This window comes from Colletes latitarsis, chromosome 10, assembly GCF_051014445.1.
Source record: "Colletes latitarsis isolate SP2378_abdomen chromosome 10, iyColLati1, whole genome shotgun sequence".
NCBI classification, from domain to species: domain Eukaryota; kingdom Metazoa; phylum Arthropoda; class Insecta; order Hymenoptera; family Colletidae; genus Colletes; species Colletes latitarsis.
In genome coordinates this window covers 30,398,474-30,415,352 of record NC_135143.1, presented here as the reverse complement: position 1 = coordinate 30,415,352, position 16,879 = coordinate 30,398,474, and the positions used below count along the sequence as shown (strand labels likewise).

Here is a 16,879-nt window from a genome sequence, read left to right as displayed (position 1 = left end):
ATAATCAACCTGCGAACCGGTTCTATTCCGCTCCTCCGACAAAGTCAAATCTATTCGTTGCTGCCACAAAATCAGATTCGACGATCGGAATTTTGATAACCAATTAATCACAAAGATGTTGTACAAATGTAATAAAAAATATTGAGTGGGGCTACCGGTGATTTCATAATATGTAAACGTAGTTTTAATATTAAAATTCTTTTGAAAAATGACACTCTGTAATGTTTAGATTTTAGAAATGAAGGTTTTAGAATAAATTGATAGAAAATTTAAATTCTGTTTAAAATGGCGCCCTGAATTCCCATATCGGAGACTGTTAAAACACGAGCATTAAAAGAGTTAACAAGTTTAAAATTTTTATTAGCTATTATAATTTGAGATTTTATTATTCGTTGCACGAGATAAAAAATTGTCGAACAGTAGCGTCGGTGATCGTGCGATGATTCTTATCCAATGGCGACGATAAACACGACCGGGCGAACAATATTGCCGGATGCATCGTGGCCGGTGCAATTTATCGGTCCGCGATTATAATTTCAATGGGAACGACGCCGTTCGCCGGAACGAAACGGCCCCTTTTGGAAAATATTTTACCGCGTAATGGCGGCGCCGCTGGACTTCCCTACTCCTCCGTGAATTTATTGGGAATACCGTGATATATTTTTTAGGTCCTTTGTTGCATTTGCATAGCCGGGATGCGTCCGTTGCCGAGATAAGAGAAGGTTCGTTCCAGTAGCTGGGTTTCAACCGTTTCGCCTTTTGCAAACATTTACTTTCATTGCCACATACATTTAAAAAAAAACACCTTATAAAATGATTACTTTCCCAAGAAAGAACATCCAATCTCTAAGAGAATTTTCTCGTTTGCAATTAATGGGCGAGACAGTCATGTTTTGCGACTATTAATCAAAAAATTAGAACCGAAGTTGCTCTCACGTACTCAAATGTAATAGAGGCTGCATTTGTTCTTGCTCTATTTGACTATGCTTGGCTCTATTCAACTATAGTCAACTCTGTTTAAGTATACTTGGCTCTATTCAACTATAGTGGACTCTATTTGAGTACACTTGGCTTTATTCGACCCTCTAAAGATCCCAACTGTACTCAAATTCAATCTACTATAGTAGAGTAGAGGTAAGTACAGTCAAATAGAGCCAAGTGTACCCAAAATAGAGTCCACTATAGTTGAGTACAACTGAGAGTACCCAAAATAGAATCTGCTGTAGTCGAATAGAGCCAAGCATAGCCAAATAGAGCCAAGTATACCCAAAATAGAGTCCACTATAGTTGAGTAGAGCCAAGCACAGCCAAATAGAGCTACAGAGAGATGGTTCAAACTCTAAGAGAAGGTTCTCGTTCGCAGTTAATGAGCGAGACGGCCCTGATTTTCGGCTATTAATCAAAAAATTAGGTCCGAAGTCGCTCTCGCGTGCTCCAATGCAATAAAGGTTGTATTTGTTCTTGCTCACGGTCTTTCTTTTTTATTCGCCAAACGAGTAGCGGGCAGCTCTGCCCCCGAGCGTCAGCGTAAATAATTAACTCGCGCGTTCAATGTCGACCGGAACCCGTTCAAAAAGCGGCGAACGTCGATTTCGCGTCGACTGGAAAGGCTCATCTTTGAACCCTTTCGGGACACGAAGGAGGAAGCTCGGCTCTGGATGTTAACCTTGTCACACTTTAACCACCTTCGACCTCGTCTTATTAGTTTTGCACGCCTCCGAGGGATCATGACGCGCCATATAAGACCGCCAATGATCGACGAGGAGCACGGTTTTAAAGTACGGGGATCGATCGTATCGCGTTCGCGCGCTGTACACCGAAAATACGAGGGCCATTCAATAAATAACGAGACAAACGACTCCTTAAATATACGAGGGTGAGTCAATAATTATCCGCAATGAAGTTGTATTTTTGTTCCTGTTAGCAGCTACGTCGTTTTCGACAGCCATCGCCTGTAGGTGATTTCCATCTTATTATTTCTACGTTGTTTTGTTGTTGCCCGGTTACGTTAGTCACGGCTGTTAAATATGGCCTCTCCGATTTCTATTTGCACCAAAGAACAACAAGTTCTTTCAGAGATATAAGCTTGTGGAACATGTAAAATAATTTTAAAATCAACATTCTGTTTGTATTTAAGTCAAATTGATAGCAGTTTTACTAGTTTTTAAAAAATATTCTTGTTGCAAATTTATTAGAATCAACGCTTGGACGGGCTTAAAGTTACACAATGGCGCGCTTCGGGTTGCCTATTGCCAGGGGCACTTTAAATAGGGAGAAAATTAAATATATTATATTCTTCGCAGATTTCTCACAGCATCGATGGATATTCGAGAATTAACGGGCATTTAACTTGGAAGAATCAAAGAACCGAGGATTTCTAAAAAGAGAAGAGCGGAACAGAACTTTGTTATTTCGACGATGCAGTTGGTCTAACGTCTCGTTTCGCAAGCTGGCCAGTTTTTAATAACTTTCACCCGCGATCGAGCGGGCTGAACGTCACCTTATCTTTACGAAGCCCATACGGTGCGAAATGTAACGGGGACATCCGTGGTGAAATTGAAATCGCGCTAAGAATGCACTAATATTTACGCGCCGGAAGAATTTTATCGGCGTCGGTCCAAGAGTGCGCCAATAAAGTGTACTCGCGTTCGTCGAAATAAATAAACGGAAGAAAATCGGGGTCCGGCGACTTGCACGGAACAATTTAAGTCGCTTACAGGGTGATCTCAAAACGAGGGTCGAAACATTCTACAGATGCTTAATTATCCAGTCTCCTTTTCTAGATATCAATGGATAACGAATAAAAATAATGTATAAAATTTGTAAACAAAATGTTTTGGATAGATCAACCATTTTGAAACGGGAGAAAATTTTCACAGAAATAGTATCTAAATTTAAATTATACGTACACAGTTAATATTCATTTTTCGAAATAAAGAGTTCATTCTCCTTTTCGAGGGACTATTTTCGTTCGAATTAGGCTCGCCATTGCGTCAGCGGTCAAATTATAACGCGCGCCCGACAAAGCAATGCGCGTTGCGTTGCTTTATTACCGATAATTTCATGCAATTTCGCATTGACGATTTTACGCGGAAATTTCTGCGGGTGATTTCGTGGCCTAAGTTCACTTTCCATTCTTTCCGCGCCTGTAATAGAAGCCGCCATTGTTGTTAACATCATTACCCCCTGGCGGCGCCGGGAAAAATGGCCGCGAGGACCGCGAAACATGGTTTCTTACTATTTTGCGATGATATAAATAAGATAACTGAGATTTATTCCTTGAAACATGCTGTTATTTTATGGGAGATCCTAATGGTACAATAGTACCTCGATTATTGACCGCACGAGAGCCTCGTTTATTGTTTGGTTCCAACCAGTCGATAATTTACGACTTTCACAGCGTAAATTTTAATCATTTACAGAAGAGGCTATCATTAGACCTCTGGATTAACTCATCTAAACATCTCTAAAATCTTTGGAGGCTACAAAATTTATGCAAGATGAACCAAAAGGGGGCCGTGAAAGATATAAAGAATAGAAGGAAGATAACTGTGGCACATGTGGGGGGTGTTCGAAGGTGCTAGCTTCCTGGATTGACGGTGCAACCGTCTGATTTGCATACGTCATTCGGGCAAAGGAGACCCCGTCTCTAGAGAGGCGAGTTGACGTAGGAAATTCGTCACGGGGAATTGCTCGCAGGCTCGACTCGATGTATATTCGCCTAAGAGCACCGAGAAGTCCGGTTCTCGGGGCTCCTATCGTTGCCTGTTATGACAAGTCGGCTATTAATTTCATTCTCGGCTTAGCTCGGCACCGACGCGCCACCTATGCGTTTCGCGCGCTTTTTTCCTCCTCTCGTCGCCATATGCATTTGGCGAGGATGCACCTCGATGGACTTGACCCCATATTTCGTTGAATATTCGCGGCCATTGCCAGCGAATTCTCATTTTTAAAGTCTTCAGAAATAATTCGAACCGTTGCTCGATAGAAAATCCGTAAAAAATAATTTTCTATCTCTGGCTGGAACTATTGTGGGCTCTATTTGCTTGTGCTTGGCTCTACTCAACTATAGTGGACTCTATTTGGGTACAACTTGGCTCTATTTGACTAGACTTGACTCTATTCAACTATAATGGACTCTATTTTTGATGCACTTGGCTCTATTTGGCTGTGCTTGGCTCTACTCAACTATAGTGGACTCTATTTGGGTACACTTGGCTCTTAATAGAGTCGAGTAGAGCCAAGTGAACTCAGGATAGAGTCCACTATAGTTGAATAGAACCAAGCACAGTCAAATAGAGCCAAGTGTACCGTTTAATTTCAGTATAATCGTTACTAAAAAATGAGACCTGAGTTCAAAATAGTCAAGAAATTAATTAGGGACTTCTGTGCACGAGGCAACTATGATAAAAAATGATGTTTTACTGCAGCACTGGGACTTTTTATATCCAGTAAAAAGCTTAAACGTCGCATAAATTTTCAGGCTGAGCGTGAAAGAAGCTAGTCTCGGCTACTTTGCATTAACGATACCGGTATCGCTAAATCCTTTACGATTCGACGGCCGGACAATGCATATATTTGCCAACTCTGATTTAAACCTTCCCGACCGCGACTAACGCGCGATAGTTCGCGGTGAAAATAGAGGGAACCCTTCGATTTCACGTGTAAATCGCGCATAAACGATAGTAATTGATTCTGACAAATGGCTCCAGGTGTGACGTGGACTGCGTACAAAGCGTCCACGTTTTGCATCCATCGACTCAAAGAGCAGCCCAGATTTTTCATTTCTCGCCAGGGAAATTTCAAACGCCACTCGTGGCCAGCATGGAAACGTTCAGACGTGACGAATAGAATCGCACAGAGCATTTTTCCCCAGATACGAGCGTATCGACGATTTCCTGGATGGAGCTGAAACCGGTGGTGCTTGTTCGCCACGGTATACAGGGTGTTCCGTTTTAAATTGTTGTTTGTTACTTTATTTGAAATAAAATGTGCCCCAGCGGCCGGTCTGCATACGCCGTGTATATCGATATTTCCGTCGTTCGCCAACGTAATCGCGCGTGCATGACTTATAGAGGCCAGTTAATTTGTATATAATGCCGATACCTCGGCGCGGTGTTTGTGCTCGTTCGAAAACACGAACGGCGAGCGCGTAATTGCGTCAAGTAGCGTGTCGATACGGCCGTCTGATTAATACTAGGAGTTTCTATGGTTTCCGCGGAAACCGGGAAAAGCGTTGCTCGACCATTTAATTGCCACGGATCGTCGATTAATCATCGAGCGTTACCGGTTCCACGCTCGACGCGCTCCTTTTCTAGCTAGTCGAACGGAAAGTTCGCGCGTTTTATCGCGAATAAATAATCAATTCGACCGTATTGTTTTCGCAAAAAGTGAGTTACTCAATTACATTATTACGTTTAAATATTTAATAACTCACCGATCATCGTTGATCGTCGATAAAGTTACAGCACTTCGAAGGCAGACCACGTGTTAAAATAGTTTCGTTCAGCTTTTCTGGCCAATTCCTCGGCTGTTCGTCGATGGATCGGCCGAGTGGCGATCGAGGGGCGTCGATGGCGATCCGCGAGATCGATCGTACTCGGAACAACGTAATTTGTAAGCGGCGTATCCGGCGTGTCCTTTCCAGCGTCGTAATAAAGTACCGAAAGTCGGCCTCGGCGCGCGCTTATCGTGCTGATTCCTTCGGTCCGCGCTGCACTTTCGCCGCCCCTGAAAAAATACAATAAGTTATAGATCTGCGAATCACAGACGAGGGTCTTGTGCAGCGGCGATCGTGCACGTGGAATCGCTCCGATCTACAGGATGACGCAGAGCACGTCTCGAGGTGCTCGAAACACCGAAAAACTGAAATCTCTGTTTTGCAAATTCGGTGAACTTGAATTTATAAAATCGTTCGAATGGTGTTGGATCATTTAAGCACTCGCGAAATGTTTATGCCCAATATTCAAACACAGAAAAGTTCGAAACGAATTTAGAGTTTATTTGGAAACTTGCAAAACTGTTGTTTAGTAAATAGTGAGCCTTAAAAAGTAGCGATTATAATAAATAAAAAGTTGATATTTGGTTCAAGATGGCGTCGGTAAGTAGCGACTCGTTATTACGATCTGCGCTTGCGCAATGAGCTGACTCGATAAAATGGCGGAGCCGGATGTTAACGCGAAAACGTCGTAAATCGACGGATCTCAAGCTGGTCGGCTTGTTCCCGTTTTCGTTTCTAAAAGCAACCCATATAACACCATCAATCGTATTTTATTAACACCGAACGCGTTTCTTTTATTGTCCCCGACGATGTCCTGGAGAAAGTAAGGATATTTTCGAGCGCGCGTATTAAGGTACGTTGCCACGGAAAAAGGAAGAGAGAGAAAAGGCGAGATAACCTAAAGGTGAGACAACGGCCGATCGCATGAAAAGAGGAAACGGTGCTAGCGGCGCGTACGATCGCATATAAATTAGCGCGTTAGGCATTTCCATGGAATAAAAAGTCACGGTTATCGCGATTTTATTGATACCTCGCTTCTGTTCGGCGCCTCGAACAAAATGGCCGCCGCTCTACAGTCGAACGTCCGATATGCAAAACTTGTATACCAAATTGCGAGTATCTCGTTATCTTTCGCGACAGGAAAACCAAGCAACCGAACACGTCGTTACGCTGTTTCCTTTTGGCGAAAGATAAAGTCTAGAGGAATCGAAAATTAAAACCCAATGTCGGTTCAACGAACCAGAGGAATTCGTAGTTACCAATAAAAATTGTAAAAAATATACTAGACCGAATTTTTGCAAATTTACCGTGACTTTAATACACTATATATTATTGGTAATATAACAAGTACTCTATTCAACTATCGAATATTAGTTGCCCTATAATTTTAAAAAATCTCGAGAAAAGGGGAAAAGCTAGTATGACAATGAACGTTTTAAAGAAGGTCGACGAAGCATTGAAATTCCCTGCCCCAAAAAGAAAAAAGTCCCCAGTTTAATACAGAGTTGGACATGGACCGTTGGTCGGCGCGATTCATCGAACGGCGTTTTCGAAAACAAGGAAGCCATTTAAGGTGTTAATTTATGGCGTCCCGGTCGGTATTTCGCGAGGCGTACACCTACGTAACCGTGACGGAAGGTCAAACCACGGCAGCCGGTAAAAATTCCGCGAGTCATCGATCCATGCATGACACACGCGACTCCTGGCTGCCTTTATATTTCTCTCTGCGGGTGATATTCCCCGACCTTCCATTTGGCAGCATCGGCAGCAACGATTACTTCCTGATGAACGACGCCGTGAGCCAGACAGGCGTCGCGAGCGTCGCGAAATAGCAGGTATCGCGTGCCCTCCGCGATACCTCGTTAATGTACTTTAACTCTTTCTCCGTGTCAGATAAATCTGCGTTGTGGGTGGATGAGTTCGGCGTGTGAATTAAGAAACGAGCACGCCCCGATGCTGCCAACTGTCGCTGGTTCGCCTTTCTTGCCTTTCATCTTAATTGTTCCCACAAGATTTTCCACTATGTTCGACCATTTTTTGCCTCTACTTGCTTCCACTCGACTTTACTTGGCTCTGACCGGGCTCTATTTGGGTACAACTTGGCTCTATTTGGCTATACATGGCTCTACTCAACTATAGTGGACTCTATTTTGGGTACACTTGGCTCTATTTGACTAGACTTGACTCTATTCAACTATAATGGACTCTATTTTTGGTGCACTTGGCTCTATTTGGCTGTGCTTGGCTCTACTTAACTATAGTGGACTCTATTTGGGTATACTTGGCTCTATTTGACTAGACTTGACTCTATTCAACTATAATGGACTCTATTTTTGGTGCACTTGGCTCTATTTGGCTGTGCTTGGCTCTACTTAACTACAGTATACTCTATTTTGGGTACTCTCAGCTCTACTCAACTATAGTGGACTCTATTTGGGTATACTTGGCTCTATTTGACTAGACTTGACTCTATTCAACTATAATGGACTCTATTTGGGTATACTTGGCTCTATTTGACTAGACTTGACTCTATTCAACTATAATGGACTCTATTTTTGGTGCACTTGGCTCTATTTGACTATGCTTGGTTCTATTCAACTACAGTATACTCTATTTTGGGTACTCTCAGCTCTACTCAACTATAGTGGACTCTATTTGGGTATACTTGGCTCTATTTGACTAGACTTGACTCTATTCAACTATAATGGACTCTATTTGGGTATACTTGGCTCTATTTGACTAGACTTGACTCTATTCAACTATAATGGACTCTATTTTTGGTGCACTTGGCTCTATTTGGCTGTGCTTGGCTCTACTTAACTACAGTATACTCTATTTTGGGTACTCTCAGCTCTACTCAACTATAGTGGACTCTATTTGGGTATACTTGGCTCTATTTGACTAGACTTGACTCTATTCAACTATAATGGACTCTATTTGGGTATACTTGGCTCTATTTGACTAGACTTGACTCTATTCAACTATAATGGACTCTATTTTTGGTGCACTTGGCTCTATTTGACTATGCTTGGCTCTATTCAACTACAGTATACTCTATTTTGGGTACTCTCAGCTCTACTCAACTATAGTGGACTCTATTTGGGTATACTTGGTATACTTTATTCTCAGTAATATTAAGGTAAAGTAAAAGTAGAATATAATCGAAGACATGACAACTGTTACTCGGTAAAATTGCTTTAAATTACACGATACGATCAACAATACAGAGCACTTTATTTGACTGTAATTTAATGCTTTGTGAGTGAAATCAATGCATGGCAAATTACTATGATTCCTTGCCAGATACGCATATTCCACAGAAGGAGGAAGAAAAAGAATTCAGCCAAGGCGCACCGGAAATGGGAGTCGCCATTGCACGGTTACATAAATTCGTCCACGTTCCATACTCCAGACCGAGAATGCAGACGAGAATGTATCGTTGAACACACGATCGTGTGGGTGAACCTGTTGAACATAATTGGCTCACCCGTTATTATTAGCTAATATATTTTTCACGGTGAATTATTTATAACCGACAACTGTTTAACTCTTACAGACTTGAATTTTCCATTTGTTTTATTCTGTACACGTTTTCATATTTCATATACCTCTCTCAGCCATTAAATAAATAAAATAAAATATATTATCCAAGAACTCGAGGAAAAGAATTTCTATATAAATATTCTTCAGACGTTCCACCAGTTTAAATATCCCCTAATAATTTTTAATCTAAACCTCGAAACAGGTACAGTGTATACATTATATTTAAAATTCTAACCATTATAAACTTTCATATCCGACTTTGGAATCTAGTAATGCGGTCTCACAGACTTCCATAATCGTTTAATTCGCGAACGTACGTACGTACGGCCGTGAAATAATTTCTTCGTCGAACGATAAAACGAAATTTGCGCAACGGGAGTGTGTAAATTGCGTTTGGCTAAGTTCTCCTGTCTTTCGTTTAGTTATTTGCCCTGTTCGCGGCAACCAACGGACGAAGGAATCGAAAGCTTCGGCTATCTACGCTGAATCTTTTCCGTGTATTTTGTTTACGAATTGCGCGTTGCATGTTAAACGATGAAAAAATGAATAGAAACTAACCGTCCCTCCCGCGGGGGAAGACAAACGTCGTCGGAGGTTTACAGTTCCAACGAGAGGAAAGCGGGAAACGCGAAAGTATCGGGCGTAGTTGCCGTTGGGATTTATATTTTGAAGAAGTTCGTGTAACTGTCCGGGTGCCAGGATCGTATAGAAATCGACGGGGCACGGCGAAAAAGCGCCGAGTGAGAAATAACGGGGAAACACGTGCGTGCAACACGGCCACGGTATCGAATCGGACGATCGGAGACCGCTACCTCGCCAATTACTTAATCGTGATTCGCACAAAACCGACGTCCAAGGATGAGCAGATAACCGGGAAGTTTAGAATCGTGCATTATTGCTTTTTTTCATTCACCAAGAGGACCTATTATGATGTTGAAACATTCCAAAATAGAACCTTATATTTGTAGAAGGTTTCAGAATTCCTATAAACTATCTAAAATGTCTTTTCGATGTTCAAATGTTCATTCTCTATTGTACGTCCGCGAAAAGTTGGTCAGTGAAAGGAATGTGGGTCTGATTGGTGCCTAGACTCCCCACATATCGTCGCTATTGGTCGAAAGGACGAAAGCGTGCCACGCCCTCGTCGACTGTGCCGTCCCACTAGCCAACTTCTCGCGAATGCACAATACCACAACCATCAGAAAACATCTCCAGGGCATTAAAGAATAATATATACGCGTTCTGTAATTAAAAAATATGGAATCTGACGCTCGTAAATCTAGCGTTAACCGAGCAAAGAATGGCAGGAAGTAAAAATTGTGTTTTTTGACAGATCGGAGTTCCTCGGTGGCTGGAAACCGGTTCGTCTTTTCTTAAAAGGATCCTGTTCCGCTTTATTTACGCAGCGATTCCAGACTTACGGGCCGTTAGTGTATGGTTAATACCCAGTATTTAGTTTTTCTGCTTGAAATGGCATTTCGCCCAACGGCCGGGCACTTTCGCAAGCGGCACTTCTTAACGCGAACAGCGTCGCTCGCGAGAGTTAATGGGACCTCATTTTCCTAATCATACGCCTCCGACCGCGCACACGCTTCCGGGCGTAATCGTTTCAACCCTCTTTGTTCGCGATGTGTCGCCGCGGCGTTGCGAAATATGATTTACGCCCGGCGTCGGCCCGCTATTAGTCCGCGATTTAACCGTGAACCATTAATCTCGTTTCCTGCTGGTGTGGCCGTTTTAATCTCGCCACGACCGAGCTAATATTTGATTATCGGCCTGCAGCCCGGCCGTCGCGGTCATTTTTTACGCCACGCGACGCGAGAACGAGTCCATCAAAATTTCTGTCGACGGAAACGCGCCCGGAATAAATAGGTCGTACGGCTAATTTTCGAGAAAATTAACACGTACAGCGCCCGGGTTCATCAATCTTACGTTTCATCGAAACGCTTAGGTCCTTGACCGCGTCCATTTTTTGAAACATCAGATATAATAGTTTCCGACGATTATCAAAATACTTGTTATACAGGATGTTCGGCCAACCCTGGGAAAAATTTTAATGGAAGATTCTAGAGGCCAAAATAGGATGAAAATCAAGAATACCAATTTGTTAATGGAGGCATCGTTAAAAAGTTATTAGCATTTAAAGTTCCGCCCGTACTGAATTTTTTTCTCGAAAGTGGGTAGGAATTCTTGGTTATGTGTAATGACCAAAAGTGATTGTAATTGACCCCCGCATCCAAATATAATTTTTCCAGAACGATTTCAAATTTTTTAATTTTGTCGAAATATTTGTCCATCTACTCGAATTTTTTCCTCGAAAGTGCATAGGATTTCGAGGGTATGTCTATTCATCAAAAGTGATTGTAATTGACCCCTCCAACTAAAAATAATTTTTTCAGAACGATTTGAAATATTTGAATTTAATTGTTAATAACTTTTTAACAAAGCCTCAGTCAAGAAATTTATATTCTTGATTTTCGTCTTATTTTGGCCTCCAGAATCTTCCATTAAAATTTTTTCCTAGGGTGGCCGAAAACGCTGTATATTTACTGACGAAATAATTTGTAACTGGTTTGTTAGAAATTGCTCTCGACGCTAAATATGTGGATTATTCGGTGAGTCACAGTGTAACGCCCTGGTTTCGATACGAATAATCCGAGAAATCATAAACAATTCCGTTGCATAATAGGGCTGAGACTTGCGCAAGGAATGCACTATTAATTGAAAACACAAGACACTCCCGAGCAACGGAATTTCTATAAATTCGTCTCGCGTGGAAGCAAAAGACTGACTCATTTCTGAGATAAAATGGGAGTATTCTATAGAGTAAATTTTCTCTTAGTATCAATACAAATCGAGATCCCCGATAAACCACAGCAATCTCTAACGTTTCATCGAGTAATACTGATATCGCTAATTTTATTGCACGTCGTTTTGAAGAGTCTTCTGTCGTCTCAAATTTTATTTTCCGCGACTGACAAACATCGTCAACATTCCCGACCGGCCAAAATCCGTTCCTCGTCCACGTTGGACGTAATTCACGGATCGTGATATAACGTATACACGCACGCGACGATTACACGCTCGGCGCGAGCGCCCAGACACGCGACACCGTTTCGCGAATAATTTTACGGTGTTCCCTTGTTATCCTCGTCGGGTTTGCTCGCGCGACGGTCGCGAGGCGAGCGTGCAAAGCTGACCCAGAAACGCAGACGTCTTCTTGGCGTTAGCTTTTTCCGGATTTATGCGCCCCAATTTCGCGACCCTTCTGTGTATCGTTTCTCAGCGGCCACTCTGCCCGACGGTGACATAACCACTCGGGTTCGACTCTGGCGCGGGAACGGTTCGAATATCGCGGCCACGTGGCCATCTTGGCAACAATGGCCGCCGCGGTGACAACGGTAACGAGACACTTTGCCGAAGAATAATCCCAATATTCGCGGCGATGATTCACTTGAACAGTTCTGGCTCGAAGATTTTCCTGTTTGGCTTATTTCGAGTACATTACTCGGCTTGTTTCTAACTCAATCCTAATCCTAGCAATACGTTAACGCGAAATAGTAAACATAACGTTAATGGATACGATTCTAGGTCTTACAAATTTTAATACTTTTATTTGTTTAAACGATACGTTAAAAAATAGCACATTTTTAAAAACGTAAAAAAACAAATAAAAGTTTTGCCATCAAATTCGCCGTTTAAAAACATAAATTTCATCCATTCGAAGCACACCCCTATCTCTAATAGTTTCCGAGATATTCAACAAAGTATGTTTTGAACCCCCAGCTTTGAGGGCTGATTTCAACCCCTTAAAGTGAATATTAGCAACTACAAAAAAAATACGTGTAATAGATTTGTGAGAACTACATAATTGCGAAGTTTCATAAAAATTGGAGATTTACACCTCGGGATGGTCCCTAGTAAGTATGTGGACGTATGGGGAGGAACGAAAGGGTTTGGAGCAGTACTTTCACTCCCACGAGACGCCAGTCGATTCATCGATGCGCCACGGCCGTCGTCGTCGATCGGTTCGAGATTTCCACGGTCGATAGAAACGTCATCGTGATACGATTAATCGCGAAAAATGCCGTCGGGCTCGAAGACGCGGAACGCTTCCCTGCAAAAGTGATTGGTCATCGGCAGGCAGTGTCGTTGCACCGCGGTGCATATCAATTTCAAGCCTCCAGCGAGCGCACCGCGGCGTGCTAATGAACCGCGGAACGCAGCCGCGAAGAGCACAGACGCCGAGGGAACTCGGTCCCCTACTTTCTGCAGGTGTCTCAGGCCAGTTCGTTAATCTTCGTAATTAATATTTTTATCTCCGGTGCACGACCAACCGTGCGCAAATTATAGCTGACGTTCGAAACGCGTCGGTGATCGATACTTTCCTCTTCGTTCGTATTTTTCGAACGTCTATCGTTGCGGGGGATTCCCATGAATCAACTTTCGGCACCTGTTTCGTCGCTAAGTGGTTCTTAACGTTCTTGTAAAGTACGATCTATGTACCTAGATCGAGGGAAATTTTTACGATTAGAAAATCCTGCTGCATTCGTTAGTTTCGTCACCGATATAGTCTAAAAAGTTTCTCAGCAACATTCATAGAATTTCTAAATATTCTTCGCTAAAATACGCGTTATTTGTATTTCGAAACATTGAAATCCTTTAATCCATTCAGGAGTTACGATTTTTTAAACGTACGCATGGAATTTCAGGGGAATCATTTGTTATGGTCAGACATAATATTTTCAGTAAAGAATTTTTTTCTTGAAAATGCGTAGGATTTCGAGGGTATGTGTATTCACTAAAAATGATTGTAATTGATCTCTACGATCAGAAATAATTTTTTCAGAACGATTCGAAACTTTTCATTTTTGTCGAAAAATTTCTGTACCCATTCCTTACCATGGATTCTTATTGTCTCGATTATCCGGAATGTCCGATTAACATTTATTCTTTTATTAGTCTATAGTTAGTTTATCCTAGTCTTAATTACACTCCTTCAAAGTGGAATAAAATGTAAGAGGATCCTTCTAAGAAGGCTTTAATCTTCGACTTTGTGATGGTTTTAATGGGTCATTGGTTATTCGATGGTCAACAGTGGTTACCTTATGGTCATCGATGGTAAAAAATGAGGTTGATTTCAAGGTCAGCGGTCCAGTGAAGGTTCAGGAATATCCAAGAAGTAAAACCAACCGAAACAGTTCTGTAGATCAGATGATCTTAACTGTTAACTTTGACTTTGGCTGTGACTGAGTATCCCCACCCTTCCATCATGTTAGGAAGGTCAGTAGCCTCACTACCGAAGCTATCCTTCAGTCTCGTCGCGATTTTGGGAGCGTCCACGTGCCAAGGAGGGGATCTCCGAGGTTTGCTGACCGCTGCTGACCCCAGGTGACCACTGGTGACCTCTACTGACCACTACTGACCACTGCTGACCACTACTGACCAGTGCTGACCAACGGTAAGAAATGATCAGAAATCCTCTCCCCGCTTCTATTTTATCGTTTGCTTCCAATTTGGCTTTACTTAGCTGCTCTTGTTGCAATACGAATGTATTTTTTACTTTACAGGTGACGCATTGGTAACTGACTAGACAAAGTTCTTCTTCGTAGGTATCACCGAGCTAATAGCTGCGAATTTAAAATAGTTTCTTATAATATAAGAGAAAATTGTAACTCTGTAAATTGTATCAATTTTTGTACATTGTTTCCACAGAAGATCACTGCCCATTAAATTAGAAAGACTTTCTAAACTCTCGGATCCCCTAGTTTAAGAAGCGTATAGCCAGTTTCCCATCTTCTCGAGGCCTATTGCTTTGTGGTTAAAGAACTCAGACTTATTACTCGTGAAACAACAGATTTTATCGTGGTTGGTCGCCTACATTTACAATGGAGTATGTTCGTCAAACTACAATGGCTTTCTAAACTCTCAAATCCCTCGGGCTAAGAATGTGTAAGTACAGTACTGTCAGTTCATCTACTATATGCAGCTGAAAATACGAATCGAAGATTGATATTAATCAGAATCATCACATTGTAGAACCCATTTTCTAAACCCTCCATAATCTTTTAGTATGAAATAATAATTTTTTAAATTCTCAACTCTCTCAAGCTAAGAATGTGTACTGCTCACTATATGCAGCTGAATGCACTAATTGAAGCTTGATATTATTTAGAATCACAATTGAAAACCCTTCTCCAGCTGCATTTGAAAGTAATTGTAACAATGATTTTCTAAACCTAAATCTTTTAGTATCTTCTAATCGTTATTTCTTCTTCTCGTAAACCACATTTCACTGTCCATCAAAATCAAAGACTTTCTAAACTCTTAATTCTTCGAATCGAAGCATACAGTCGATTCATCTTCTTCTCTGTTAAATACATTAGAGGAGCTTGATGATATTCGACCATGACGCCATGTTTTAGCACTCTCGAGCTTCCATAGTCGGGGACAAGTATGTTAATCGAACCGCAATAACATTTTAAACGGTCAAATCTTACAGTCCAACGAAACGATAATCTCCATGCGATCCAATGTTCTGCAATCGACTAAACTAAGTCGAGATTGTCAATATTTGCAAGCAAAATCAGCCTTTCCTATATCCGTTGCCTACTTGCATCTGTAAATTATCCATTAAATTACAGACTCCCAGTTTACTGACGCGTATACTCGGTTCCTTATTCTCGACACAGGCTGCCATTTTGTCGGCAAACAGACCAACGGAACCTCTTATCTGCAAACAACGTTGTTTTCGATCACCTTTAACGACCTACATCTGCAAAGAATCACAGGCTATCTAATTATAGAGACTTTCTAAACTGTCAAATCCCTCAGTCTAATGAAGTGTACAGGCCAGTTCTATTTCTCCTGGCAGTCTAATGTTTCGCTACTGAATAAATCAACTCAAACTTGTTGTTCCCAAATGCCGTCACATCAGATCACTCTTGGTCGCCTGTGTCTGCAAAGAATCAACTATCTGTCGTGCTACTGACTCTCTCCAAACACACTGATCTCTCGAATATGGTGTATAATTCTTCTTCTCCGATAGAATTTAATATTTTTCTGTTTCATAAACGAGGTTAAACTTGGTCAAACCAAGTGGAATCAGCTCTACAGTCTTTAGATGCGTGATTATTAAAGTACAGAATCTGTCTAAAGGTTTAACTGAGTAACCTGCTTTGTTTCAGAATTATAGTCTATCTAATTGCAAATACTTTCTAATTTACCGAATCTCTGTTTCTACACTTTCATTTCTCCTCGCTGCCAATGTATAAACATACTCAAACATGCTACTTGCAGACAATGTTGCTTTTGCATATATTTGTTGAGAATCACAGTATTATAGGGACTTTCTAACCTGTCAAATCCCCAGGTATAATGATGTCTACGCCCGTGTCTGCTTCTTGTTGCAGCCCAACGCCTCGATATTGAGCAAACAAAATGAATCCTGTTGTTCTGAAACGCCGACACATTCGATAGTTTCTTGCATCCGCAAGGGATCTCATCTAATTACAGAGACTTTCTAAGCTTTCGAACTTCTCAGCCCGATGAAGTCTATAATCGATCGTCTACTTTATTGCTTACAAACAGCACCACACGTTATCACACTTTGCTACCACCATTCGAACGGACTAAATTGCCCATGAATTCACTGGAACCGTGTAAATGTTCAAAGCTGTCACTCTATTGTCGCGTGTACTCGCTTCTTACCACCCCGTACAATCAAACGTTTCATTGTCAAACCAACTCGAACCTTTTTTTACAGACAATGTTGTTTTCTATCACACTTGGTAACCCAGATCTGTCAGAAATGACAGCCCATCTAATTACAGGGAC

The 16,879-nt window shown here is 41.7% G+C and overlaps 1 long non-coding RNA gene across 1 annotated transcript in view; it reads right to left on the bottom strand.

The window, feature by feature from the left end:
- Positions 1-16,879, bottom strand: part of LOC143346427 (uncharacterized) — a 122,882-nt gene that overhangs the window by 66,956 nt on the left and 39,047 nt on the right. The window contains exon 3 of the long non-coding RNA XR_013080420.1: positions 5,438-5,730. This is a non-coding gene — a long non-coding RNA (uncharacterized LOC143346427). The remainder of the gene's footprint in view (positions 1-5,437; positions 5,731-16,879) is intronic.